At 46.6% G+C, this 26,692-nt stretch overlaps 1 long non-coding RNA gene across 1 annotated transcript in view; it reads right to left on the bottom strand.

Moving 5' to 3' along the window:
- Positions 1-5,674: 5,674 nt before the first annotated feature.
- Positions 5,675-26,692, bottom strand: part of LOC137203839 (uncharacterized) — a 783,639-nt gene continuing 762,621 nt past the window's right edge. The window contains exon 8 of the long non-coding RNA XR_010933335.1: positions 5,675-5,728. This is a non-coding gene — a long non-coding RNA (uncharacterized lncRNA). The remainder of the gene's footprint in view (positions 5,729-26,692) is intronic.

Genomic DNA, 26,692 nt, shown 5'->3' with positions numbered 1-26,692 from the left:
ACATTCCAGACGCTTTACTAACACTCTCTGCACTTGGAGAGTCAGGGCCTTTAACCTCCTGTTTGGCCCAGTTTGCAATTTCTGCGGAAAATGAACAGGAAGAGGGAGAACCAATGAGAGACAAGCTGGAGGTGTCTGGACGGGCAATTTCAACTCTCATTTCCCACCAGTAAGAGGAATTAACCAAAGGCTCAGCGTGCCATGCCAGAACCACACGAGGGCCTGAAGCATTCCTGTGGTGTTGTGGCCAGCTCACAAGAAAGCGAGTTGAAGAAAGGAGCTCAGGGGCACTGTCATTCACAAACCTGCAGAGTTATAAATGACAGCTATCTTCCAAAAATATATTGAAGTAAGGCTGCCAAGAGGACTTGAAAGCGGGGCAGAATTGCAGTAAACCGATTTCAGGAGGTAGATAGCAATTGCCTTTAAAGCATAGGAAAAGAAGCAGAACGTCCACAATGATGCACTTGGCCAAAAAGTGCGTATGCGTTTTTTCCTGAATATATTCAGGAAAAAACGCATACGCACTTTTTGGCCAACCAAGCAAGCTTGCAAAGGAAATCTGCACTACAATGAAGTCTCACTGCCCCCCAGTCAAAAGGGCCATCTGAAAAAAGTGTAAAATCCAGAAAGGCAGGACAGGCCATGGAGAACTGGGAGCCTTGTTATGCTGATGGGCGGGATGTAAATTGCCAACAGCCACTCTGGAGAAGTGTATGGTGTTTCCTGAAACATCTAAAAAACAAAGCAACAGAGCCTAGGGCACTTCCACTTATGGTCCTATAGCTTAGGGAAATTAAAATCAAAAAGACACAGCCACCCAAAAGTTTGGGCCGGCTCTGTTTACAAGAATCTCGTTTACGGTACAAGTTCAATCTCGTAGAAAGCGAAAAATGGATAAGGAAGTTGTGGTACTTACGTACAATGCAATATCACTCAGCAATGAAACCTATGTCATCAGGCCCGTAGCAGCATAATGAGTGGATTCAGGTACGATGATTCTAAGTGAAATAAGTCACACAGAAAAAGAAACATCATAAGATATCACTACTACACGGAATGTAAACTTGGCTACACAGGAACTGAATTACAAAATAGAACAGGGTCTCAAATGTAGAAAACCAACTTATGCTTGCTTAAGGGGAAAGGTGAGTTGGGGTGCTGCATAAAACCAGAGATTGAAATTAGCACAGATACCGTTCCATAAGCCAAATATGTAATAGACAAGAGCTACTCCTTGCTCAACGAAGTGGACTCAACACCCCATATTAAACGCCTAAGAATATACCTGACTAGTAAGAATCTTATAACCTATGGATTTATATGTCTCCGAAAGAGAATCAAGAGTGTGTACAGCGGCATAAACGCAGCAGTGATAGGATTGGTGAGGTTCGGTGAGCAAATGCAGACCCTTTGAAGTCATATTGCATGGTACCCATTCCATGGGTCTCAACTCTCCAGGTTTAAGGGATTCTTCCTTCAGCTAAAACATGCATGTGGAACCCATAGTATGATCCACTGTGTGATCGGGAAACGTGTTCAAATGTGTCTCAGTTTTCATCCCCTGGTACTCGGGTACAACATTCCAGACGCTTTACTAACACTCTCCCCACTTGGAGAGTCAGTGCCTTTAACCTCCTGTTTGGCCCAGTTTGCAATTTCTGTGGAAAATAAACAGGAATAGGGGGAACCAATGAGAGACTAGCTGGAGGTGTCTGGAATAGCAACTTTAACTCTCATTTCCCACCAGGAAGAGGAATTAAACAAAGGCTCAGTGTGCCATGCCAGAACCACACTAGGGCCTGAAGCAATGCTGCGGTGTTGCGGCCAGCTCACAAGAAAGCGAGTTGAAGAAAGGAGCTCAGGGGCACTGTAATTCACAAACCTGCAGAGTTATAAATGACAGCTATCGTCCAGAAATATATTGAAGTAAGACTGCCAAGAGGACTTGAAAGAGGGGCAGAATTGCAGGAAACCGATTTCAAGAGGTAGACTGGAATTGCATGTAAAGCATAGGAAAAGAGGCAGAACTTCCACAATGATGCACTTGGCCAAAAAGGGCGTATGAGTTTTCTCCTGAATATATTCAGGAATAAACGCATACGCCCTTTTTGGCCAACCAAGCAAGCTTGCAAAGGAAATCTGCACTACAATGAAGTCTCACTGCCCCCAGTCAAAAGGGCCGTCTGAAAAAAGTGTAAAATCCAGAAAGGCAGGACAGGCCATGGAGAACTGGGAGCCTTGTTATGCTGATGGGCGGGATGTAAATTGCCAACAGCCATTCTGGAGAACTGTATGGTGCTTCCTGAAACATCTAAAAAAGCAAAGCAACAGAGCCTAGGGCACTTCCACTTATGGTTCTATAGCTTAGGGAAATTAAAATCAAAAAGACACAGCCACCCCAAATTTTGGGACGGCTCTGTTTACAAGCACCTCGTTTACAGTACAAGTTCAATATCACAGAAAGTGAAAAATGGATAAAGAAGCTGTGCTACTTATGTGCAATGCAATATCACTCAGCAATGAAATCTATGTCATCAGGCCCATAGCAGCATAATGAGTGGATTCAGGTATGATGTTTCTAAGTGAAATATGTCACACAGAAAAAGAAACATCATAAGATATCACTGCTACACGGAATGTAAACTTGTCTACACAGGAACTGAATTACAAAACAGAAGAGGGTCTCAAATGTAGAAAACCAACTTATGCTTGCTTAAGGGGAAAGGTGAGTTGGGGTGCTGCATAAAACCAGAGATTGAAATTAGCACAGATACCGTTCCATAAGCCAAATATGTAATAGACAAGAGCTACTCCTTGCTCAACGAAGTGGACTCTACACCCCATATTAACCGCCTAAGAATATGCCTGACTATTAAGAATCTTAAAACTTATGGATTTATATGTCTCCGAAAGAGAATCAAGCATGTGTACAGCGGCATAAGCGCAGCAGTGATAGGATTGGTGAGGTTCGGTGAACAAATGCAGACCCTTTGAAGTCATATTGCATGGTACCCATTCCATGGGTCTCAACTGTCCAGGTTTAAGGGATTCTTCCTTCAGCTAAAACATGCATGTGGAACCCAGAGTATGATCCACCGTGTGATCGGGAAACGTGTTCAAATGCGTTTCAGTTTTCGTCCCCTGGTACTCAGGTGCAACATTCCAGACGCTTTACTAACACTCTCCCCACTTGGAGAGTCAGTGCCTTTAAGCTCCTGTTTGTCCCAGTTTGCAATCTCTGCGGAAAATTAACAGGAATAGGGAGAACCAACGAAAGACTAACTGGAGGTGTCTGGACGGGCCAATTTAACTCTCATTTCCCACGAGGAATAGGAATTAACCAAAGGCTCAGCGTGCCATGCCGGAACCACACTAGGGCCTGAAGCAATGCTGCGGTGTTGCGGCCAGCTCACAAGAAAGCGAGTTGAAGAAAGGAGCTCAGGGGCACTGTAATTCACAAACATGCAGAGTTATAAATGACTGCTATCGTCCAAAAATATATTGAAGTAAGGCTGCCAAGAGGACTTGAAAGCGGGGCAGAATTGCAGGAAACCGATTTCATGAGGTAGACTGGAATTGCATGTAAAGCATAGGAAAAGAGGCAGAACGTCCACAATGATGCACTTGGCCTAAAAGGGCATATGCGTTTTTTCCTCAGGAAAAAAAGCATACGCACTTTTTGGCCAACCAAGCAAGCTTGCAAAGGAAATCTGCACTACAATGAAGTCTCACTGCCCCCTGGTCAAAAGGGCCATCTGATAAAAGTGTAAAATCCAGAAAGGCAGGACAGGCCATGGAGAACAGGGAGCCTTGTTATGCTGATGGGCAGGATGTAAATTGCCAACAGCCATTCTGGAGAAGTGTATGGTGTTTCCTGAAACATCTAAAAAGCAAAGAAACAGAGCCTAGGGCACTTCCACTTATGGTCCTATAGCTTAGGGAAATTAAAATCAAAAAGACACAGCCACCCCAAACTTTGGGACGGCTCTGTTTACAAGAACCTCGTTTACAGTACAAGTTCAATATCACAGAAAGTGAAAAATGGATAAAGAAGCTGTGCTACTTATGTGCAATGCAATATCACTCAGCAATGAAATCTATGTCATCAGGCCCATAGCCGCAACATGAGTGGATTCAGATACGATGAATCTAAGTGAAATGTCACACAGAAAAAGAAACATCATAATATATCACTGCTACACGGAATGTAAAATTGTCTAGACAGGAACTGAATTACAAAACAGAACAGGGTCTCAAATGTAGAAAACCAACTTATGCTTGCTTAAGGGGAAAGGTGACTTGGGGTGCTGCATGAAACCAGAGATTGAAATTAGCACAGATACTGTTCCATAAGCCGAATATGTAATAGACAAGAGCTACTCCTTGCTCAACGAAGTGGACTCTACACCCCATATTAAACGCCTAAGAATATACCTGACTAGTAAGAATCTTAAAACCTATGGATTTATATGTCTCCGAAAGAGAGTCAAGCGTGTGTACAGTGGCATAAATGCAGCAGTGATAGGATTGGTGAGGTTCGGTGAGCAAATGCAGACCCTTTGAAGTCATATTGCATGGTACCCTTTCCATGGTTCTCAACTCTCCAGGTTTAAGGGATTCTTCCTTCAGCTAAAACATGCATGTGGAACCCAGAGTATGATCCACCGTGTGATCGGGAAACGTGTTCAAATGTGTCAGATTTCGTCCCCTGGTACTCGGGTGCAACATTCCAGACGCTTTACTAACACTCTCCCCACTTGGAGAGTCAGTGCCTTTAACCTCCTGTTTGGCCCAGTTTGCAATTTCTGCGGAAAATGAACAGGAATAGGGAGAACCAATGAGAGACTAGTTGGAGGTGTCTGGACGGGCAAATTTAACTCTCATTTCCCACCAGGAAGAGGAATTAACCAAAGGCTCAACGTGCCATGGCGGAACCACACTAGGGCCTGAAGCGATGCTGCAGTGTTGCGGCCAGCTCACAAGAAAGTGAGTTGAAGAAAGGAGCTCAGGGGCACTGTAATTCACAAACCTTCAGAGTTATAACTGACAGCTATCGTCCAAAAATATATTGAAGTAAGGCTGCCAAGAGGACTTGAAAGCGGGGCAGAATTGCAGGAAACCGATTTCAGGAGGTAGACTGGAATTGCATGTAAAGCATAGGAAAAGAGGCAGAACGTCCACAATGATGCACTTGGCCAAAAAGTGCATATGCGTTTTTTCCTGAATATATTCAGGAAAAAACGCATACGCCCTTTTTGGCGAACCAAGCAAGCTTGCAAAGGAAATCTGCACTACAATGAAGTCTCACTGCCCCCCGGTCAAAAGGGCCATCTGAAAAAAGTGTAAAATCCAGAAAGGCACGACAGGCCATGGAGAACTGGAAGACTTGTTATGCTGATGGACGGGATGTAAACTGCCAACAGCCACTCTGGAGAAGTGTATGGTGTTTCCTGAAACATCTAAAAAACAAAGCAACAGAGCCTAGGGCACTTCCACTTATGGTCCTATAGCTTAGGGAAATTAAAATCAAAAAGACACAGCCACCCCAAAGTTTGGGACGGCTCTGTTTACAAGAACCTCGTTTACAGTACAAGTTCAATATCACAGAAAGTGAAAAATGGATAAAGATGTTGTGGTACTTATGTACAATGCAATATCACTCAGCAATGAAATCTATGTCATCAGGCCCATAGCAGCATAATGAGTGGATTCAGGTATGATGATTCTAAGTAAAATAAGTAACACAGAAAATGAAACATCATAAGATATCACTACTACATGGAATGTAAACTTGGCTACACAGGAACTGAATTACAAAACAGAACAGGGTCTCAAATGTAGAAAACCAACTTATGCTTGCTTAAGGGGAAAGGTGAGTTGGGGTGCTGCATAAAACCAGAGATTGAAATTAGCACAGATACCGTTCCATAAGCCAAATATGTAATAGACAAGAGCTACTCCTTGCTCAACGTAGTGCACTCTACACCCCATATTAAACGCCTAAGAATATCCCTGACTAGTAAGAATCTTAAAACCTATGGATTTATATGTCTCCGAAAGAGAATCAAGCGTGTGTACAGCGGCATAAACGCAGCAGTGATAGGATTGGTGAGGTTCGGTGAACAAATGCAGACCCTTTGAAGTCATATTGCATGGTACCCATTCCATGGGTCTCAACTCTCCAGGTTTAAGGGATTCTTCCTTGAGCTAAAACATGCATGTGGAACCCAGAGTATGATCCCCCATGTGATCGGGAAACGTGTTTAAATACGTCTCAGTTTACGTCCCCTGGTAATCGGGTGCAACATTCCAGACACTTTACTAACACTCTCCCCACTTGGAGAGTCAGTGCCTTTAACCTCCTGTTTGGCCCAGTTTGCAATTTCTGCGGAAAATGAACAGGAATAGGGAGAACCAATGAGAGACTAGCTGGAGGTGTCTGGACGGGCAAATTTAACTCTCATTTCCCACCAGGAAGAGGAATTAACCAAAGGCTCAGCGTGCCATGCCGGAACCACACTAGGGCCTGAAGCAATGCTGCGGTGTTGCGGCCAGATCACAAGAAAGCGAGTTGAAGAAAGGAGCTCAGGGGCACTGTAATTCTCAAACCTGCAGAGTTATAAATGACAGCTATCGTCCAAAATTATATTGAAGTACGGCTGCCAAGGGGCCTTGAAAGTGGAGCAGAATTGCAGGAAACCGATTTCAGGAGGTAGACTGGAATTGCATGTAAAGCATAGGAAAAGAGGCAGAACGTCCACAATGATGCACTTGGCCAAATAGGGCGTATGCGTTTTTTCCTGAATATATTCAGGAAAAAACGCATACGCCCTTTTTGGCCAACCAAGCAAGCTTGCAAATGAAATCTGCACTATAATGAAGTCTCACTGCCCCCCGGTCAAAAGGGCCATCTGAAAAAAGTGTAAAATCCAGAAAGGCAGGACAGGCCATGGAGAACTGGGAGCCTTGTTATGCTGATGGGCGGGATGTAAATTGCCAACAGCTACTCTGGCGAAGTGTATGGTGTTTCCTGAAACATCTAAAAAACAAAGCAACAGAGCCTAGGGCACTTCCACTTATGGTCCTATAGCTTAGGGAAATTAAAATCAAAAAGACACAGCCACCCCAATGTTTGGGACGGCTCTGTTTACAAGAACCTCGTTTACAGTACAAGTTCAATATCACAGAAAGTGAAAAATGGATAAAGACGTTGTGGTACTTACGTACAATGCAATGTCACTCAGCAATGAAATCTATGTCATCAGGCCCATAGCAGCATAATGAGTGGATTCAGGTACGATGATTCTAAGTGAAATAAGTCACACAGAAAAAGAAACATCATAAGATATCACTACTACACGGAATGTAAACTTGTCTACACAGGAACAGAATTACAAAACAGAACAGGGTCTCAAATGTAGAAAACCAACTTATGCTTGCTTAAGGGGAAAGGTGAGTTGGGGTGCTGCATAAAACCAGAGATTGAAATTAGCACAGATACCGTTCCCTAAGCCAAATATGTAATAGACAAGAGCTACTCCTTGCTCAACGAAGTGGACTCTACACCCCATATTAAACGCCTAAGATTATACCTGACTAGTAAGAATCTTAAAACCTATGGATTTATTTGTCTCTGAAAGAGAATCAAGCATGTGTACAGCGGCATAAATGCAGCAGTGATAGGATTGGTGAGGTTCGGTCAGCAAATGCAGACCCTTTGAAGTCATATTGCATGGTACCCATTCCATGGGTCTCAACTCTCCAGGTTTAAGGGATTCTTCCTTCAGCTAAAACATGCATGTGGAACCCAGAGTATGATCCACCGTGTGATCGGGAAACGTGTTCAAATGTGTCAGTTTTCGTCCCCTGGTACTCGGGTGCAACATTCCAGACGCTTTACTAACACTCTCCCCACTTGGAGAGTCAGTGCCTTTAACCTCCTGTTTGGCCCAGTTTGCAATTTCTGCGGAAAATGAACAGGAATAGGGAGAACCAATGAGAGACTAGCTGGAGGTGTCTGGACGGGCAAATTTAACTCTCATTTCCCACCAGGAAGAGGAATTAACCAAAGGCTCAACGTGCCATGCCGGAACCACACTAGGGCCTGAAGCAATGCTGCGGTGTTGCGGCCAGCTCACAAGAAAGCGAGTTGAAGAAAGGAGCTCAGGGGCACTGTAATTCACAAACCTGCAGAGTTATAAATGACAGCTATCGTCCAAAAATATATTGAAGTAAGGCTGCCAAGAGGACTTGAATGTGGGACACAATTGCTGGAAACCGAATTCAGAAGGTACAAGGGAGTCGCTCTTAAAGCATAGGAAAAGAGACAGAACTTGAAAATAATGCACTTGGCAAAAAAGGGCATATGTGTTTTATCCAGAGCTCTCATAACCGAGGGGAGGAGATTCCCAGCAGGCTCCAACTGCCACCTGAGTGCTCACGTTGCCAAGGCAACGTGAGGAAGCCAGGCATGAGTTACCTCATAGCAGAGGTCCCACCTCACAGAAGGGTGAGAAACCCAGCCAATATCAGACTCTCACCAGAGGGCCTACATCACCAAGGGGATGGGAACCAGGCAGGAGTGTCTTCACACCAGTGGGGCCACATCATCGAAAGGTGAGCTACTCAGCACATGTGTCCTCAAACCAGAGGACCCACATCACCAAGGGCCTCGGAGTGAGGCAGGCAGGAGTAGCCTCACAACACTGGGCCCATAGAATAAAAAAGTGAGGAATCCAGCAGTTGGAACCTCCCAGCAGGCGGCCCAGAGCACCGAGGCTATGGGATCCAGGCCACAGTGAACTCACAGAAGAGGGCCCATGTCATGAAATTGAGCCACCCAGCCATTGGGACCTCAGAGCAGGAGGCCCACATTCCCATGGGGATATAAATCTGGTAGGAGTGTCCTCGTACCACTGAGAACGTATCAGAAAATTTTGGGTGACCAGCAGTTAGGGCCTGATGCCAGAGGACCCTCATCACCAAGGGAAGGAGGCTCCCAGCAGGCTCCAACTGCCACCAGAGGGTGACGTCGCCAAGGCGATGTGTGTCAACCAGGCACGAATGACCTCACAGCAGAGGGCCCACCTCAGAGAAGTGTGACGAACCCAGTCAGGATCAGACTCGCACCAGAGGGCCCACATCACCAAATGGATTGGAACCAGGCAGGAGTGTCCTCACATGAGTAGGGCCACATCATCTAAAGGTGAGGAACCCAGAACATGTGGCTTCAAACCATAGGACACCCATCACCGAGGGGCTGAGAGTGAGGCAGGCAGGAGGAGCCTCACAACAGAGGGCCCCAAAATAAGAAAAGTGAGGAATCCAGCAGTTGGAACCTCCCAGCAGGCGGCCCAGAGCACAGAGGCTAGGGGATCCAAGCCAGAGTGAAGTAACACCAGAGAGCCCACATCATGAAACTGTGAGCAACCCAGACATTGGGACCTCAGAGCAGAAGGCCCACATTCTCATGGTGATGGGAACATGACAGGAGTGTTCTGGCATCACTGGGCTCACATCAGAAAACGTGGGGTGCTCAGAAGTTAGGGCCTGACGCTAGAGGGCACTCATCACCGAGGGGAGGAGGCTCCCAGCAGGCTCCAGCTGCCACCAGAGGGCCAACGTCACCAAGGCGATGTGTGCCAGGCCGGCAGGAGTGACCTCACAGCAGAGGGCCCACCTCACAGAAGGGTGAGGAACACAGCCAGGATCAGACTCTCAGCAGAGGGCCCACATCACCAAGGGGATGGGAACCAGGCAGGAGTGTCCCCACACCAGTGGGACAACATCATCGAAAGGTGAGGATCCCAGCACATGTAGCCTCAAACCAGAGGAACCACATCACCAAGGGGTTCAGAATGAGGCTGGCAGGACCGGCCTCACAACACAGGGTCCATAGAATATAAAAGTTGAGGAATCCAGCAGTTGGAACCTCCCAGCAAGCAGCCCAGAGCACCGAGGCTATGGGATCCAGGCCGCAGTGAACTCACAGCAGAGGGCCCACATCATGAACCTGTGAGCAGCCCAGCCGTTGGGACCTCAGAACAGAAGGCCCACAACCATTGGGATGGGAACCTGGCAGGAGTGGCTTCGCACCACTTAGCACATATCAGAAAATGTTAGGAGCCCAGCAGTTAGGGTCTGACGCCAGGGGGCCCTCATAACTGAGGGGAGGAGACTCCCAGCAGGTTCCAACTGCCAACAGAGGGCCCACGTCTACAAGGTGGCATGCGCCAGCCAGGCAGTAGTGACCACAGAGCAGAGGGCCTATCTCACAGAAGGGTGAGGAACCGAGGTAGGATGAGACTCTCGCCAGAGGGCCCACAACACCAAGGGGATGGGAACCAGTCAGGACTGTCTTCCCACCAGTGGGGCCACATCATCGAAAGGTGAGGAACCCAGCACATGCGGCCTCATATCAGAGGACATACATCACAAAGGGGATGGGAGTGAGGCAGGTAGGAGTAGCCTAAAAACAGAGGGCCCAAAGAATAAAAAAGGTGAGGAATCCAGCATTTGGAACCTCCCAGCAGGCGGCCGAGAGCACAGAAGCTATGGAATGCAGGCAGGAGTGAACTAACACCAGAGAGCCCACATCATGAAACTGTGAGCAACCCAGGCGTTGGGACCTCAGAGCAGAAAGCCCACATCCCCATGGGGATGGGAACCTGACAGGAGTGTCCTGGCATCACTGGGCTCACATCAGAAAACGTGGGGAGCCCAGCAGTTAGGGCCTGATGCTAGAGGGCCGTCATCACCGAGGGCAGGAGGCTCCCAGCAGGTTCCATGTGTCAACAGAGGGCCCACGTCGCCAAGGTGATGTGTGCAAGTCAGGCAGGATTGACCTCACAGCAGAGGGCCTACATCACAGAAGAGTGACGAACCCAGCCAGGATAAGACTGTCACCAGAAGGCCCACATCACCAAGGGGATGGGAACCAGGCAGGAGTGTCCTCACACCAGTGGGGCCACATCACTGAAAGTTGCGGAACCCAGCACATGTGGTTCAAACCAGAGGACCCACATCACGAAGGGGTTGTGAGTGAGGCAGGCAGGAGGAGTATCGCAACACAGGACCCATAGAATACAAAAGTTGAGGAATCGAGCAGTTGGAACCTCCCAGCAGGCGGCCCAGAGCACAGAGGCTATGGCATCCAGGCCAGAGTGAACTAACAGCAGAGAGCCCACATCATGAAACTGTGAACAACCCAGCCGTTGGGACCTCAGAGCAGAAGTCCCACATCCCAATGGGGATGTGAACCTGGATGGAGTGTCTTCGCACCACTGGGCGCACATCACAAAATGTGGGGAGCCCAGCCGTTAGGGCCTGACGCCAGAGGGCCCTCATCACCGAGGGGAGGAGGCTCCCAGCAGGCTCCAAGTGCCACCAGAGGGCTCATGTCCACAAGGCGAGGTGAGCAAGCCAGGCAGGAGTGACCTCACAGCAGACGGCCCACCTCACAGAAGGGTGAGGAACCCTGCCAGGATCAGACTCTCAACAGAGGGCCCACATCACCAAGGGGATGTGAACCAGGCAGGAGTCTCCTAAGACCATTGGTCCCACATCATCAAAAGGTGAGGAACCCAGCACATGTGGCCTCAAACCAGAGGACACACATCACGAAGGGGCTGGGAGTGAGGCAGGCAGGAGGATCCTCACAACAGAGGGCCTAAAAGATTAAAAAAGTGAGGAATCCAGCAGTTGGAACCTCCCAGCAGGTGGCCAAGAGCACAGAGGCTATGGGATCCAGGCCACAGTGAACTAACACCAGAGAGCCCACATCATGAAACTGTGATCAACCCAGCCGTTGGAACCTCAGAGCAGAAGGACCACATCCCCATGGAGATGGGAACCTAAGAGGAGTGCCCGAGCATCACTGGGCTCACTAAGAAAAGTTGGGGAGCCCAGCAGTTAGGGCCTGACGTCAGAGGGCCCTCATCACAGATGTGAGGAGGCTCCCAGCAGGGTCCAAGTGCCACCAGAGGGCTCATGTCAACAAGGCGAGGTGAGCAAGCCAGGCAAGAGTTACCTGATAGTAGAGGGCCCACCTCACAGATGGGTGAGGAACCCAGCCAGGATCAGACTCTCACCAGAGGGCCCACATCACAAAGGGGATGGGAACCAGTCAGGATTATCCTCACACTAGTGGGGCCTCATCATCTTAAGGTGAGGAACCCAGCACATGTGTCCTCAAACCAGAGGACCCACATCACCAAGGGCCTTGGAGTGAGGCAGGCAGGAGTAGCCTCACAACACAGGGCACATAATATAAAAAACGTGAGGATTCCAGCATTTAGACCTTCCAGCAGGTGGCTCAGAACACCGAGGCTATGGGATCCAGGCCGCAGTGAACTCACAGCAGAGGGCCCACATCATAAAACTGTGAGCAACCCAGGCGTTGGGACCTCAGCGCAGAAGGCCCACATCCCCATGGGAATGGGAACCTGGCTGGAGTGTCCTCGCACCACTGGGCGCACATCAGAAAATGTGGGGAGCCCACCATTTAGGGCCTGACGCCAGAGGGCCGTCATCACCGAGAGGAGGAGGCACCCTGCACGCTCCAACTGCCACCAGATGTCTCACATCTCCAAGGTGACATGTGCCAGCCAGGCAGGAGTGACCTCACAGCAGAGGGCCTACCTCACAGAACGTTGAGGAACCCAGCCAGGATCAGACTCTCGCCAGAGGGCCCACCTCACCAAGGGGATGGGAACCAGGCAGGAGTGTCCTCACACGAGTGGGGCCACATCATCGAAAGGTGAGGAACGCAGCACATGTGGCCTCAAGCCATAGGACAGTCATCACCAAGGGGCTGGCAGTGAGGCAGGCAGGAGGAGCCTCACAACAGAGGGCACATAGAATAAAAAAGTTGAGGAATCCAGCAGTTGGAACCTCCCAGCAGGCGGCCGAGAGCACAGAAGCTATGGGATGCAGGCAGGAGTGAACTAACAGCAGAGAGCCCACATCATGAAACTGTGAGCAACTCAGGCGTTGGGACCTCAGAGCAGAAGTCCCACATCCCAATGGGGATGTGAACCTGGATGGAGTGTCCTCGCACCACTGGGCGCACATCACAAAATGTGGGGAGCCCAGCCGTTAGGGCCTGACGCCAGAGGGCCCTCATCACCGATGGGAGGAGGCTCCCAGCAGGCTCCAAGTGCCACCAGAGGGCTCATGTCCACAAGGCGAGATGAGCAAGCCAGGCAGGAGTGACCTCACAGCAGACGGCCCACCTCACAGATGGGTGAGGAACCCTGCCAGGATCAGACTCTCAACAGAGGGCCCACATCACCAAGGGGATGTGAACCAGGCAGGAGTCTCCTAAGTCCATTGGTCCCACATCATCGAAAGGTGAGGAACCCATAAAGGTGGCCACAAACCAGAGGACTCACATCACCAAGGGGTTGAGAGTGAGGTAGGTGTCTGGACGGGCATATTTAACACTCATTTCCCACCAGGAAGAGGAATTAACCAAAGGCTCAGCATGCCCTGCCAGAAGCAGATTAGGGCCTGAAGCAGTCTTGCGGGTTTGCGGCCAGCTCACAAGAAAGCGAGTTGAAGAAAGGAGCTCAGCGGCCCTGTAATTCACAAACCTGCAGAGTTATAAATGACAGATAACATCCAAAAATATATTGAAGTAAGGCTGCGAAGAGGATTTGAAAGCGGGGCAGAATTTCAGGAAACCGATTTCAGGAGGTAGATTGGATTTGCATTTGAAGCATAGGAAAAGAGGCAGAACATCAACAATGATGCACTTGGCAAAAAAGGGCGTATGAGTTTGTTCCTGAATATATTCAGGAAAAAACGCATACGCCCTTTTTGGCAAACCAAGCAAGCTTGCAATGGAAATCCGAACTACTATGAAGTGTCACTTCCCCCCGGTCTAAAGGGCCATCTGAAAAAAGTGTAAAATGCAGAAAGGCAAGACAGGCCATGGGGATAAAGGAGCCTTGTTATGCTGATGGGCGGGATGTAAATTGCCAACAGCCACTCTGGAGAAGTGTATGGTGTTTCCTGATACATCTGAAAAACAAAGCAACAGAGTCTAGGGCATTTCCACTTATGGTCCTATAGCTTAGGGAAATTAAAATCAAAAAGACACAGCCACCCCAAAATTTGGGACGGCTCTGTTTACAGGAACCTCTTCTACGGTACAAGTTAAGTAACCCAGAGAGCAAATAATTGATAAAGAAGTTGCGGTACTTAACGTACAACAGAATACCACTCAGCAATGAAATCTGTGTCACCAGGCCTGTACCAGCATAATGAGTGGATTGAGGCACGATGATTCCAAGTGAAATAAGTCACACAGAAAAAGAAACATCATAAGGTATCACTAATACATGGAATGTAAACTTGGCTACACATGAACTGAATTACAAAACAGAACAGGGTCTCAAGTTTAGAAAACCAACTTATGCTTGCTTAAGGGGAAAGGTGAGTTGGGGTTCTGCATAAAACCAGAGTTTGAAATTAGCACAGATACCGTTCCATAAGCCAAATATGTAATAGACAAGACCTACCCCTTGCTCAACGAAATGGACTCAACAATGAGGTATCACCTCACACCTGTTAGAATGGGCATCATCTGAAAATCTACAAACAACAATTGCTGGAAAGGGTGTGGGGAAAAGGAAGCCTCTTCCACTATTGTTGGGAATATAAATTGATACAGTCACTATGGAGAACAATATGGAGTTTCTTAAGAAACTAATCATAGAATTACCATATGATACAGCAATCCCAGTACTGGACATATACCCAGACAAAACCATAAATCAAAAAGAGACATTCACCGCAATGTTCATTGCATCACTATTTACAATATCGAGGTAATGGAAGCAACCTAAATGCCCACAGACAGACGAATGCATAAAGATGTGGTACATATATAAAATGGAATATTACTAAGCCATGAAAGGAATGAAATTGGGTCATTTGTAGAGACGTCGATGGATCTAGAGACTGTCATACAGAGTGAAGTAAGTCAGAAAGAGAAAAACAAATCTTGTATATTCATGCATATATGTGGAACCTAGAAAAACTGTACAGATTAACCGTTTTGCAAGGCATAAATAGAGCAACAGATGTAGACAACAATCGTATGGACAACAAGGGGGGAAAGCTCTTGGGGGGGTGGTGGTGGGAGGAGCTGAGAGATTGGGATTGGCATGTAAACATTTATATGTATAAAATAGATAACCAATAAGAACCTGCTGTATAAAAATATAAAATAAAATTCAAAATTAAAAAGAAATAAAATTTAAAAAATAAAACAGAAAAAACAATTATTCCCTTCACATACATGTATTTATATGAATAAATTATTTCCATGCTTATATCTGTAAATACAAAAAAGAGGAATAAAATCTACCTTGAACCAAAAACGAAAAAGAGAAAAAAAAAAAAACAGAACCCACCAGGTACTCAGAGGAAAACCGTATCAGGGCACTTGCTCCAGTTGTAAAAATTCTGAAGTTGGTCAGTGGTGGGGAATCGTCTCCCATTCAGCCAGCAGCCCCCACACAACAAGCGTCCTCATTGCAAAGCTGGGGCACCGTGCCGAGGCATCTGTGAGTGAACGTGAGCTGAGCCCCAGGCCAGTTGCTGCTGAACTGTCCCCACCCTTCCCAGGTAAAACACCTGAATATATACAAGGACTTGAAAGCCTAGAGGAAGGGCCATGGAGCCACACGAGTGACAGCATGCCAGCTGACTTGGTGCCTGCAGGCCAGCCAGGATGGTCCTGGCCCTGGGTGCTCTTCTGGAAGATTTCCATTTCTCTGCCTGAGATACCCGTCCTGTCCCTGCCCCCACTGCTTTTTTCCTTCCTCACCTCTGCCCAGGGAGAAATTCCAGCAGCAGGTATGGGTGACACATCCTCTTCTTTAGCAGGTGGCAGCCTGGCAACTGCTGCAGAAAGTCCAGCAGAGCCCCACTCACACTGGGCCACCCACAAAGCCGTGGCCTCTCCCTCCCTCCCACCAGCCCAGCCCCGAGACTGCTGACAGGGCAGAGAAAATGGCATCAGGCACAGCTGCAGGGGCTCTTGCTGCCTGGAGTGGTATTTATATTGATCTCAACCCAGGCACACCTGGGGAGGGCTGGCCGGCATGGTAAGGCTGCCCAGGTCAGCCAATCATCACACCTCAGGGGCTCACAGTTGCAGAAAATGGAACTTGCTGAACCGGCCAGGTCCAAGGAACAGGTGTGGGCTCCTGAGAGTCAGGATAGACAAGGGGCTGCAGCTTTGGCTTGTTTTCTAATCATTTTATCTGGCCCATGAGTGGGAGACAACTTCAAGAAAACCCTCTCCTAATGAGAGGAACCCAGGAGTCAGGGAGAGGAGGGGTGGGTGGTGGTTGGAGACAGAGGCTTGGTGCCCCGGGTGCAGTGGAAGTCTCTGGAAGACCAGGTGGAGGGAGGCCACACAGAGTGATGCCCAGGGTCACAGACCTGTCGGAGCTGCTGTTTGTTAGTTCAAGTCCTGCTCTGAGGTGCTCTGTGTCAGCTCTGAGCGACAGGTGAGATGGGGGTGCTCTTCAGTGAGGGCTATGTGCACGGTTCCTGTGTGCCCAGCCCTGCCACGGTACCTGCAAGGGTAGCTCTGTATCCTGGGAGAGGCCTGACCATGAGAGCCCCGTGGGCTGGGATGGGGGTGGGGTACCTGCCCAGGAGAGCTCCATATCCTGGGATTGGCCTGACCACGAGAGCCCCATGGGCTGCTGGGGACCTGGTAAAGGATGTCAGGACAGTCAGTGAAGCCACCGAGGATATACCTCCAGTTGCTCCTAATTCCTACACCCTGCTGGTCATTCTACCAACCACCAGGACATGGTATTCTGTATTAGTCTTCAATGATGCCTTCTTTTGTATTCCATTAGTCCCAGAGTCACAAGAAATTTTGGCTTGTGAGTGGCAGGACTCAACATACAACTAAAACAATACTTCCGGGCCGTCTTGCCCCAAGGGTTCAAAAATTCCCACACCATCTTTGGGGAAAGCTTAGCTAAAGACCGAAAAGTTCTACCTCTGGAAAAGGAAACCCTCCTTCAATATGCAGACGACATTCTGATCGCCAGCCCTACTAAGGAGGCCTCTGAACTACCAAGCCAATAAAGGATAGAAGTTGTCCAAGAAAAAGCTCAAATATCACAGACTGCGGTGACCTGCCTGGGCTTCATTCTCACAGAAGGTCGGAGAAGCCCATCCCAGGAAAGGGAAGAAACCATTTGCAGCCTTACCCCTTTCTAAAACTAGAAGACAGCTTAGGGGTTCCTGGGGAGGCCAGGGTTTGCTGCTTCTGGATCCCTAACTACAGTCTACTAGCTGGGCCTCTATATGAAACACTGAAAGGAAAAGATGATGATCCTTTTGAACAGAATCCAGAAGTGGCCTTTCAAGAATGGAAAGAGCAGTCAATTCAGACCCTTGCCCTGGAACTCCCTAATTGAGCTAAACCCTTTGACCTTACCATTCCCAGTGAAAGGTGAATCGCCATTGGAGAATTAGTGCAAAAACTGGGACCACTTGAAATGGAACAACGCAAGAATGCCATCCAGGTAGGATAAAATAGAGTCACCAAGGGGCTTGGCCCACTGCCACATCTGGCCAAGATACTGGCGGTATCTAAAAACCTGGAAATCAGCAGCCCAAAAGGCCACCTCCCTCCTAAGGGAAAAGGACCCCACGTGGTGATCCTAATCACCAACCATGCCCTGAAGTTGCAGGGTTCACTCCGTGGGCACACCGACCTCGAGTGAGGAGGCCCTCCAACTCCAACATCCAGAGAGATAACCGGGGGCAACAGGGCACCATGACGACTCGTGTGAACATCACTTGACCTGGAGTTTCTCTCATAAAACAACAATAGTGTGTCCCGAAGGAGTAGACTACTGCTTGCAGGACTTACTGCACCCGGAGGGGAGCTAATAATCTTGGCGGGGGAAACGTATATCACACTGTCACCATAGAAAAGCCTACAGACACCGTGATGATGGTGGCCAATAAGACCGGCTGGACTCCTGTTTACTTCAAAAGGCTGTTGACTCAGTGGCCATCATGGTCCTTGATCACCACTGACCCTGGACTGTCTGGGAGTTGAGCGGGCAGGGCTCTGACACCTGGTGCTGTTTTTACGTTAATTCAGGGGCCTAATTGAAGAAAGAGCAGACTACTGGTCAGAGCATCTAGGCTGGCAGAAACGGTCAGCCTAAGGTGGCCGAACAAATGTGGGGCGGGGTGAAACCGGCCCCCACAGCGTCTCTGCACATCTCTTTCCTGGGCCCTTAAAGGTCATTAGAATCTATAACACTTCCAATGCTGGTGCTCAGGCGGACGAGCAGGGAGGCAGGGGTCCTGGGGCCAATCAACGTCACCTGGAGGCTGCTGGGGAGAAGTTCTGACCCTCGTCCCCTGGTATGAGGCTCCCAACTCAGCACTCAGCAGTTACAGAAGAAGGGTCTGCACCCTCAGCACTCCAAGAATGAGGAACGGGACAAAAGGCAGAGGAGGGGTTTGTCCCCAGCAAAGCCCATTAAAAATCCCTGGGAGATAAAAATAGAATCTGGGCAATAAAGTCAAGTCTGACCTTTTTTATCCTTTGTGCTTTGTCTAATTTCACGTGCTCCTAGGGTCCCGCATGCAGAGGTTCCACACCCGGCACTTCAGACCAGATTTCCTAGTGCAGAATGGCTGGGTCGACACCTCAGCTCCTGGGGCCCAGTGCAGACTCTGAGATATAGAGCCTGAGCTGCAGCCAACCCGGCCCTCGAGTGCTCCGCCCCCTCCCTCCCACTGACTCTGACAGGATCTCTACACAGCAGCCCAGCCCACAGCCCACGGGGTAGTGCATGCTCTCACCTCTCCATTCTCTGTTTAAAATATAAAGTTTCCTTTGCTTGTGAACCAAACTCAGTCTCGATCTGTTGGTCCCAATGACACTGGGCAGGGGGACACTTGTTGGGGTCCACTCTGGAGGATCAGTAACAGAAATTGAGACTACTGTAACTTCAATGAACAGATGTGTGAGCCAAACTGTAGTTAACATAGAACAGTTTATAAGGCTCGGGTAAAATAAGATGTTTCTAACACTTCCATTTGATATTTCCATCACTTTATTATAAGCAAGTTCAGTGAAAAGGTTTGTCTTATTTGTCAGGTCAATATTAGAGAAATGAAGTGATTTCTTTCCAAGGATGTACATCTAATAATCTTGGTTAAAGCTTCAATCTTGTTTTAAATGCTTTTCCATTGAAAATGATACCTCTCTTTCAGCTCCCCCATTTCTGAGAAGTATAAAATCTTATAATTTATTATTACCAAAGGGGAAAGGTGGGAGGAGGGATAAATTAACAGTTTGGAATTAACACATACACACTGCTATGTATAAAATAGATCATCAACAAGGAACTACTGTATAGCACAGGGAACTACACTCAATATTTTGCAATAACCTATAAGGGGAAATAATCGGAAAAAGAATAGATATTTTTATTGACATCATCTATCAATGACAGTTAAAGTGTAACCTAAGGGAAGCCGGTGGTGAGTGCTTCTGACCCTGAAGACTTCAATCATCTAAAGTTTGGACTCTGCCTACTTCCCAAGGCCCTTAATGAACATATGTGTAGCCGTAGCTTAAAAAATTCCCCAGTTTGGGTTTCGGGGAGACACTGATTTTGAAAAAGCCCTGGTGTTCTCCTTACATGAATGGGACTCTTCCTACTGCTAAAACATGTCTGTCACACACAGAGGATGGTATACCGTCTGATTGGGAAGAGTTTGGAAAAGGCATCTCATCTCCTCATCTCCTGGTGCTCGGGTTCACCCCTCCAGCGTCTTTACTAACAGTCTCCCCACTTGGAGATGTCAGCACTGTCAACATCCTGTTGCGTACAGTTTGGAATTTGTCCAGAGGATGAAGCGGAAGGATGAGGAACAATGAGAGACAAGTCCTAGGTGTTCAGACAGGCACATGTCACTCTAATTTCCAATCAGGAAGACGAATTGACCAAAGGCTAGGGTTGCCCATGGAAACAGTATAGGGCTTGAGGAAATCCCACTGCTTTGTGGCCAGTTCCCATAAACACAAGTTGAACAATGGAACTCAGGGACAGTAAAATTCACGAAACTGCAGAGTTGAAAATATCTATCACTGAAAAATGTCTTGAGGAAAGTCAGAGAAAAGGATTGGTAAGCAAGGGAGAATGGCAGGAAAGGGATTTGAGGAGGTAGAAAGGACTCGCCATTAAGCACAAGAAAAGGGGCTGAACATTGCCAACATTGCAGTTGGCCAAAAAGGCTGTATGCGTTTTTTTCTGTATATATTCAAGAAAAGGGCATACACTTTTTTAGCCAACCAAACAGGTGGGCACTGGAAATCAATACTACAAAAGATATCACTTCGCCTCAGTCAGAAGAGCCATCCTCATAAAGTGTAAACACCAGAAATGCAGGACAGGGCAAGGAGAAGAGGGAGCCCTGTGAGGCTTATAGTGGAAATGTATATTGCCAACGGCCATTCTGGAGAAGTGTATTGTGTTTACTAAAGCATCTAAAAAATGAGCTACAGAGCATAGGGCACTTGCACTCATGGGCGTATGTCTTGGGAAAAACAAAAATCGAGAGGACACAGGCACCCCAATGTTTACTGCCTCTCTGTTTAAAAGATCCTCGACTAGGATATAACTTAAATGTCTCTGGAGGGAAAAAATGGATAGAGATGTGGTACTTATGTAGAGTGGAATATTACTCAGCCTGGAAATCAATGAAATATGGCCAGTTGTAACAACTCCGGAGGAGTTACGTATGATCATTCTAAGTGACATAATTCAAAAAGAAAAAGACACATATCATAAGATATCACTTAAAGGTGGAATCCAAAATGGCTACACATGAAATAAATTACAAAACAAAAACATAGTCAAATATGTAGAAAACACGCGTAAGGCTGCTAAACGGGAAAGGTGGGGAGGGGTGAGGCATCATCCAGGAGGTTGAAATTAGCAAAGATACCATTCCAAATACCAAACTGATAATCAACAAGGCCTACACGGTAGCTAAAAGAACTGCACTCAGCACACTCAAGTCACCGGAAAAGAATATATATGACTGGTAAGAATCTGAAAAAGAATTTATTGATGTCTCTCTGTATGTGAATCAAGTAGATGTACAGCAGCAAGAAACAGAGCTTTGAAAATCAGCTGTAACCAATATAGTAATAAATTGAAAAAAATAAACGACAGAGAGAAAGAGAAAACCTCTTACAACTTTTCCTCAGGGACGGTGATGCAACATGGATTGAACACATCTAGACCCACAGCAGGATGAGACATAAGGCTGGAAACTGTTCGTGCTAAGAGAAATGTGAGGTTGGGTGAGGAAATGCACACCCTTTAAAGTAATACTACCTGGTACCCATTCAATGGGTCCCAAATCTGCAGGTTCAAGGGATCTTCCTACAGCTAAAACATGCATGGAAAACCCAGAGGACTGTACACCATGTGATCGGGAGATGTGTCTAAAATGCACCTCATTTATCCTCTCCTGGTGCTCCTGTTCATCATTCCAGCCACGTTACTTAGAATCTCCCCACTTAGAGAATCAGCACATTTAAACTTCTGTTTCACACATTTTGCAAATTGTGAGGAGGATGAACGGGAAGAGGGGGAACCAATGAGAGAATAGTTGTAGGGGTTTGGACGGACACATGTCACTCTAATTTCCCATTAAGAATAAGAATTAAAAAAAGGCTCAGCCCGCCTCGCCGGAGCCAAAATAGGGCCTGAAGCAATCCTGCAGCTTTGAGGCCAGCTCACAAAAGAGCAACTTAAAAAATGGAGCTCAGGGCCACTGCAATTCACAAACCTGCAGAGTTATAAATGAAAACTAACGTCCAAAAATATGTTGAGGTAAGGCAAAGAAGAGGATCTGAATGCAAGACAGAATTGCAAGAAACAGATTTCAAGAGATAGATTGGACTCGTCTTTAAAGCACATGAAAAGCGGCAGAATTTCGACAATGATGCAGTTGGCCCAAAAGGGAGTATGCATTTTTTCCTGAATATATCCAGGAAAAAACGCATACGCACTTTATGGGCAACCAAGCAAGCAAGCAATGCAAATGTGCACAACAAAGAAGTCTCATTTCCCACCGGTCAAAAGGGCCATCCGAAAAAATTGTAAAAACCAGAAATGCAGGACAGGCCATGGAGAACAGGGAGCCTTTATACGCTGATGGACAGTGTGTGAACTGCCAAGAGCCACTCTGGAGAAGTGTATGGTGGTTCCTAAATCATCTAAAAAACAGAGCTACAGAGCATAGGGCACTTCCAATCATGGAAGTATATCTAGGGAAGTCTAAAAATCAACAAGACACAAGCACACCACAGTTTATGGCTACTCTGTTTACAAGAACCTCAACTTCAGTACACCTTAAATATCCCAGGAAAGAGAACAATGGATAAAGAAAATGTGGTACTTATGTACAATGGAATATCTCTTCACCATGAAATCAATGTAATAAGGCTAGTAGAAGGATAAAGAGTGGATTTAGGTCCGATAATACTACTTGAAATAAGTCAAACAGAAAAAGAAACATATCATAAGATATCACTTATAGAGGGAGGATAAATATGGCTGCACAAAAAATGAATTACAAAACAGAACAGTGTCTCACATTTAGAAAACACACTTATGTCAGCTTAAGGGGAAAGGAGAGGTGGGCTGATGCATAAAACCAGAGTTTGAAATTAGCACAGATACCATTCAATAAACCAAATAGGTATTAGACAAGATCTACACCTTGCTCAATGAACTGGCCTCAACACACCCTATACACCGCAGAGAAATATATCTGAGTAATAAGAATCTTAAAACCCATGTATTGATATATCTCCATAAGGGAATCAAGTGTGTGCAGAGCGGCCAAACACAGCAGTGAAAATGAGCTAAACCCCATTATAGAAATAAATTTTAAAACCAAAACGCAGAAACAATGAAAGAGAGAAAAATTCTTACAAAATTCGCTCAGGGGCTGTGATGCAACCTGGAATGACCACATATAAACCCACAGCTGGATAAGACATAAGGCTGGACACTTGGGGCTGAGAGGATTGGTGAGCTTTGGTGAGCAACTGCCGAAAGTTTAATATAATACTTCATGCTACTCATTCCAAGGGTCCCAACACTCCAGGTTGAACGGAATCTTCCTACAGCTAAACCATGCATGGGAAATCCAGCGGATGGTATACCATATGATCGGGAAAGGTTTCTAAAACGCACCTCATTTTCCTCTCCTGGGGCTCTGGATCAACATTCCAGCCACTTTACTAAAAACATCCCCACATGGAGAGTCAATGCCTTTAAGTTCCGGTATCGCACAGTCTGCAGTTAGTGCGGAGGATGAATGGGAATAGGGGGAACCAGTGAGAAAATAGCTGTAGCGGTTTCAATGGGCACATGTCACTCTAATTTCACATTAGGAAGAAGAATTAACCAAAGGCAGAGCAAGGCGCCCCAGAAGAAGAATAGGGCATAAAAAAATCCTGAGGATATGAGGCAAGATCACAAAAATAAGAGCTGAAAAATAGACTAAGGGCCACTGCAATTCAAAAACCTGCAGAGTTATAAAGGCCAACTATTTTCCAAAAGTATATTGAGGTAAGGCTATGAAGAGGCACTGACAGCAAGGCAGAATTGCAGGAAACCGATTTCAAGAGGTAGACAAGAATTGCATTGACAACATATGAAAAGACTCAGAACGTCGACAATGATGCACTTGGCCAAAAAGTGCGCATGCGTTTTTTCCTGAATATATTCAGGAAGAAACGCATATGCCCTTTTTGGCCAACCAAACAAGATTGCAAAGGAAATCTGCACTACAATGAAGTCTCACTTCCCCCCAGTCAAAAGGGCCATCTGAAAAAAGTGTAAAATCCAGAAAAGCAGGACAGGCCATGGAGAACTGGGAGCCTTGTTATGCTGGTGGGCGGGATGTAAATTGCCAACAGCCACTCTGGAGAAGTGTATGGTGTTTCCTGAAACATCTAAAAAACAAAGCAACAGAGCCTAGGGCACTTCCACTTATGGACCTATAGCTTAGGGAAATTAAAATCAAAAACACACAGCCACCCCAAAGTTTGGGATGGCACTGTTTACAAGAACCTTGTTTACGGTACAAGTTCAATATCGCAGAGCGCGAAAAATGGATAAAAAAGTTGTGGTACTTACGTACAATGTAATATCACTCAGCAATGAAATCTATGTCATCAGGCCCATAGCAGCATAATGAGTGGATTCAGGTACGATGATTCTAAGTGAAATAAGTCACACAGAAAAAGAAACATCATAAGATATCACTACTACACGGAATGTAAACTTGGCTACACAGGAACTGAATTACAAAACAGAACAGGGTCTCAAATGTAGAAAACCAACTTATGCTTGCTTAAGGGGAAAGGTGAGTTGGGGTGCTGCATAAAACCAGAGATTGAAATTAGCACAGATACCGTTCCATAAGCCAAATATGTAATAGACAAGAGCTACTCCTTGCTCAACGAAGTGGACTCAACACCCCATATTAAAGGCCTAAGAATATACCTGACTAGTAAGAATCTTAAAACCTATGGATTTATATGTCTCCGAAAGAGAATCAAGCGTCTGTACAGCGGCATAAACGCAGCAGTGATAGGATTGGTGAGGTTCAGTGAGCAAATGCAGAACCTTTGAAGTCATATGGCATGGTACCCATTCCATGGGTCTCAACTCTCCAGGTTTAAGGGATTCTTCCTTCAGCTAAAACATGCATGTGGAACCCAGAGTATGATCCACCGTGTGATCGGGAAACGTGTTCAAATGTGTCTCAGTTTTCGTCCCCTGGTAATCGGGTGCAACATTCCAGACGCTTTACTAACACTCTCCCCACTTGGAGAGTCAGTGCCTTTAACCTCCTGTTTGGCCCAATTTGCAATTTCTGCGGAAAATGAACAGGAATAGGGAGAACCAATGAGAGACTAGCTGGAGGTGTGTGGACAGGCAAATTTAACTCTCATTTCCCACCAGGAAGAGGAATTAACCAAAGGCTCAGCGTGCCATGCCGGAACCACACTAGGGCCTGAAGCAATCATACGGTGTTGCGGCCTGCTCACAAGAAAGCGAGTTGAAGAAAGGAGCTCAGGGGCACTGTACTTCACAAAACTGCAGAGTTATAAATGACAGCTATCATCTAAAAATATATTGAAGTAAGGCTGCCAAGAGGACTTGAAAGCGGGGCAGAATTGCAGGAAACCGATTTCAGGAGGTAGACTGGAATTGCATGTAAAGCATAGGAAAAGAGGCAGAACGTCCACAATGAGGCACTTGGCCAAAAAGGGCATATGCGTTTTTTCCTGAATATATTTAGGAAAAAACGCATACGCCCTTTTTGGCCAACCAAGCAAGCTTGCAAAGGAAATCTGCAGTACAATGAAGTCTCAGTGACCCCGGTCAAATGGCCATCTGAAAAATGTGTAAAATCCAGAAAGGCAGGACAGGCCATGGAGAACTGGGAGCCTTGTTATGCTGATGGGCGGGATGTAAATTGTCAACAGCCACTCTGGAGAAGTGTATGGTGTTTCCTGAAACATCTAAAAAACAAAGCAACAGAGCCTAGGGCACTTCCACTTATGGTCCTATAGCTTAGGGAAATTAAAATCAAAAAGACACAGCCACCCCAAAGTTTGGGACGGCTCTGTTTACAAGAACCTCGTTTACAGTACAAGTTCAATATCACAGAAAGCGAAAAATGGATAAAGAAGTTGTGGTACTTACGTACAATGCAATGTCACTAAGCAATGAAATCTATGTCATCAGGCCCATAGCAGCATAATGAGTGGATTCAGGTACGATGATTCTAAGTGAAATAAGTCACACAGAAAAAGAAATATCATAAGATATCACTGCTACACGGAATGTAAACTTGGCTACACAGGAACTGAATTACAAAACAGAACAGGGTCTCAAATGTAGAAAACCAACTTATGCTTGCTTAAGGGGAAAGGTGAGTTGGGGTGCTGCATAAAACCAGAGATTGAAATTAGCACACATACCGTTCCATAAGCCAAATATGTAATAGACAAGAGCTACTCCTTGCTCAACGAAGTGGACTCAACACCCCATATTAAAGGCCTAAGAATATACCTGACTAGTAAGAATCTTAAAACCTATCTATTTATATGTCTCCGAAAGAGAATCAAGCATGTGTACAGCGGCATAAACGCAGCAGTGATAGGATTGGTGAGGTTCGGTGAACAAATGAGACCCTTTGTAGTCATATTGCATGGTACCCATTCCATGGGTCTCAACTCTCCAGGGTTAAGGGAATCTTCCTTCAGCTAAAACATGCATGTGGAACCCAGAGTATGATCCACCGTGTGATCGGAAAACGTGTTCAAATGTGTCAGTTTTCATCCCCTGGTACTTCGGTGCAACATTCCAGACGCTTTACTAACACTCTCCCCACTTGGAGAGTCAGTGCCTTTAAGCTCCTGTTTGGCCCAGTTTGCAATTTCTGCGCAAAATGAACAGGAATGGGGAGAACCAATGAGAGACTAGCTGGAGGTGTCTGGATGGGCAAATTTAACTCTCATTTCCCACCAGGAAGAGGAATTAACCAAAGGCTCAGCGTGCCATGCCGGAACCACACTAGGGCC

The sequence above is a fragment of the Pseudorca crassidens genome, chromosome 1, assembly GCF_039906515.1.
Source record: "Pseudorca crassidens isolate mPseCra1 chromosome 1, mPseCra1.hap1, whole genome shotgun sequence".
Classification (NCBI taxonomy): Eukaryota; Metazoa; Chordata; class Mammalia; order Artiodactyla; family Delphinidae; genus Pseudorca; species Pseudorca crassidens.
This window is presented reverse-complemented; position numbering and strand designations above follow the sequence as displayed.